The sequence below is a fragment of the Vulpes lagopus genome, chromosome 2, assembly GCF_018345385.1.
Source record: "Vulpes lagopus strain Blue_001 chromosome 2, ASM1834538v1, whole genome shotgun sequence".
NCBI classification, from domain to species: domain Eukaryota; kingdom Metazoa; phylum Chordata; class Mammalia; order Carnivora; family Canidae; genus Vulpes; species Vulpes lagopus.
In genome coordinates, this window is record NC_054825.1 from 110,180,138 (window position 1) to 110,183,739 (window position 3,602).

Sequence of the window (3,602 nt, forward strand, 5' to 3'; positions counted from 1 at the left end):
TGGTATTATGATTAGCCAAACCTCTTCCTAGCAGACCACTGATTCTATTTAGCATATAATAAATGGCTTCCCAGAGATAGGAACAAACCACAATCTTTTCGATTCATGAAAAGGAGCTACCAACATGCTTTATGCCAAGAAGGTGCACTTTTCCAAAACACAGTCCAGAAGATTGATGGTCAGCTGGAAATCTTCCACTAAAGACCCTATGAGAAACTCTCCAGATACACAGAGAAGAAATATCAAAGTTGTGGTGGAAACCTCAGCAGGGAAATGAAGCCTTAGAAGATAATACATATCTAACAAAAATGGGGAACAGGGTGACACTGTAGCTGACTATTCATAAAGGACTACAGTTTCTCCCTATGGACCAAAACTCTCTACAAAATAAACTGCACCTCAATTGCTTATTTTAAATTACACTTTTACAGAGCTATTTAGTACCTGACACAGAAAAACCATTGCATAAGGAAGCATTTATTTGAGGTTTAACATGAAATCATACAAATAAAATTTGTATAAACACAAATCCACATTGAGTCATAACACAGATAGCAAAAGAAAAAAGTAAAAACAAAGAAAACTAACTGGCGGCTATATACAGTGGGACACGGTTGTGTCTTATACACTAGAAAATCTTTTACAAAATAATCATCTTAGATCAACAGAAGACCAATCTGCAATGTCATCCTACAAGATGGGTTAACTTTAAGCAATCTCCTCTTGTTTTATCCAATGTCTTCCTTTAGTATGGCTGGTAATTGTTTTGGTGATTGCCACCCCCTGTTGGTCACTGTAGTCTGCATATCCCTGTCCATATCCATAGTTCCCATAGTTAAACTCAGTATAACCATAGCTGCCAAAGTCACTATAGTTTTGATCACCACCATAGGCACTATTGTAATTTCCATATCCTTGATCATAACAGTGATTAAATCTTTGGTTCCAGTTTTGGCCCTGACCTTGTCCATGACCCCTACTACCACCTCATTCACCAGCTGCAGCACCTCTTCCTCCTTTTTGTTGTTGCTGTTGCTGCCTATATACCTCTTTGGGTTCTGCAACTTTGATTTCACACTTCCCAGAACCAATCTGATGATATCTGCTTTCTAACAATTTCTTTACTGGCTTTTCATCTGTATATGTAATAAAACAAAATCCTCTTCTTTCATTTGTTTTTGTATCCATGGGAAGTTCAATATTTTCAATCTCTCCAAAGGCTCCAAGATATTCTTTAATTTGTTCTTCGGAAGTATCTGGGCTTAATCCACCCACAAAAACCTTTTTGGGGGGTTCTTTCCCTTTAAAGCTTTGGCCCTTTTGGGGTCTATCAACATGCTATCCAGTTTGTGTTCTTTCAGTTCCAAAACCTTATCAACACTAGCAGCCTCTTTGAAAAGCACAAATCCAAATCCTCTTGATCTTCCAGTCACTGGATCTGTTTCAATTATACAATCTACAACTTCCCCAAATCGAGACAAATATAGTCAGATCTTTCTTGCTTGTATCCCAGCTCAGTCCTCTAATAAACATTTTACTGTCATCCTGCTGATTCTTGTTTGCATTGATCTTGGATCCCTCTGCGAATTACTCTGTGTTGCTGAACTCGTTCATGTCCTCCATGGTGGCGGAGTTTTCAGCCAGAGGGTGCTGCCGTTCAGTCTGGGTCACGGCAGCAGCCACCTGTACTATTATTTGAATGAAAGTAGTAATAGCTGACATTTGTGCCTTACTCCTAAGGCATTTGTGCCTTAGATCTTTGGAAAAAAAGCATTCAGTGTTTATAATTAAGTATAATATTCACTGCATTTTGTAAATAGTTTTATCAATTTGAAGTCTCTTCTTATATTTTCTGAGAGTTTTTTCATGCATGAATATTTAATTATAAAATGTTTTGTTTTGTTTTCAGTTCAATTAGTTTTTTGCTTTACTATTTTGCAGCTCTCTTAACTTGGGCATACATATTTAGGATTGCTATATATTCCTGGTGGATTGATCCTTTTATCACTACATAACATATATCCCCATATTTTTGCTTACTATGTTCTTTTTCCTTCCTCATATTCTAATTTTTATCATTTCCTTTATATTTAGAGAACTTCCTTTGGCTATCCTTTTATGTCAAGTCTTCTGACATAAAACAAACACTCTTTCTTTTCTTTCATCTGAGAATGCTTTGATTTCCCCTTCATTCCTTAAGGATATTTTCACTGGTTATAGAGTTCTGGATTGACAGGTTTTTTTTCAACATTTGAAAATTTTTGTGCTGCTTTATGCTGGTCTTTATGGTTTCTGGCAAGAAATCCACTGTATCTCCCCAACTTTCTTTCCCCTGTCCTCTTTCTTCTCTTCTCCTCATGCCTGTGGTATGCACAGGGGACAGGGTTTGTAAGGAATTAGAGAGAAGGCAGCTGTCTGCAAGCAGAGAAAAGAGGCCTCACCAGAAACTATATCAACTGCGGTTTCATCTTGTACTTCCCAGCCTCCAGAACTGTGAGAAATGAATGTCTGTTGTTTAAGCCACCCAATCTGTGGTATTTTGTTATGGTGGCTCAAGCTAAATAAGACAGCCCTCTATTCTGCTATTAGACCATCTACTGAGTATTTTATTTCACTTGTTTGCACTGAAAATGGTTATTGATGCAAAGTAAGCAACCCCTGAACTGGTTTGGTGAACAAGTCACAAGTAATGCAAACTCACCACATAAGGGCTGGCTAACATGCAGGCTGCAGCTTAAGATATTTCAGTTTTGGAATCTTTGAAAATTATCTAAAATGAAACAAATGTGTTTGATTACCCAATCATTTGAGGAGCCAGTGTTGTTATTCAGTGTTCCTTCTTAAATGCCTGTTCTTTTAATAAGTTACTGAATATCTTCATGTCAATCAATATTTATTGAGGAACTTCTATTTCCCTGGCACTGTGATAGCTATGCACATTAAAGAATAAACATAGAACCCACTTAATTCCCTTTTTGACTCTGTTGCCTTTTTAGCCTTATAACAATTTCTGCATTATGCCCAAGAAAGGAAGAAGTCGTTGGTATTAGGGTGGGCACTATGGTTACTGGCCCAGTGCCTATTTTTAAAATATCTTTCTTCTTCACTTCTTGTAGGAATTATTTTTTTGCTCTCATTTATGACTGAGGAAGAAATAAAGAGCATTACATGCATACAGTATAAAGTTTCTCTTTGTCTCTGTCTTTGCACAGAATTTATCCCACAAACTAACAGAGACTCAGGGGGCTTTCTGATACCCATAGGTGGTCTGAGGTTTCAGTGTGGCAGCTGGGAAGCCCAAACTACTACCATGGGGCAGCAGGAGAACCACTAGAAAGATCCTATTATAAGGATTTACTTTCTGTTTGTTTTTTCCCCTAAATCAACTGAAAAACAAAACAAAACAAAACAAAACTATATAATACTTGGCCTGATAAACAGAAAAAGGAAAATGCAAGATTTAAATTACCGGTTCACAAAATAAGGCACCAGACAATTCAGTTTCATTACACAGCATGAATGGTTGTAGTCTGTTAACAGGCAGAGGTGCTACGCATACAGATATTGCAATAATAGGAAAAAAACAGTTGATTGGCAAAGCA

General features: G+C 37.2%; 1 pseudogene; it reads right to left on the reverse strand.

Moving 5' to 3' along the window:
* Positions 1-745: 745 nt before the first annotated feature.
* LOC121475713 lies at positions 746-1,674 on the reverse strand (annotated as a pseudogene).
* Between the last annotated feature and the right edge of the window lie 1,928 nt (positions 1,675-3,602).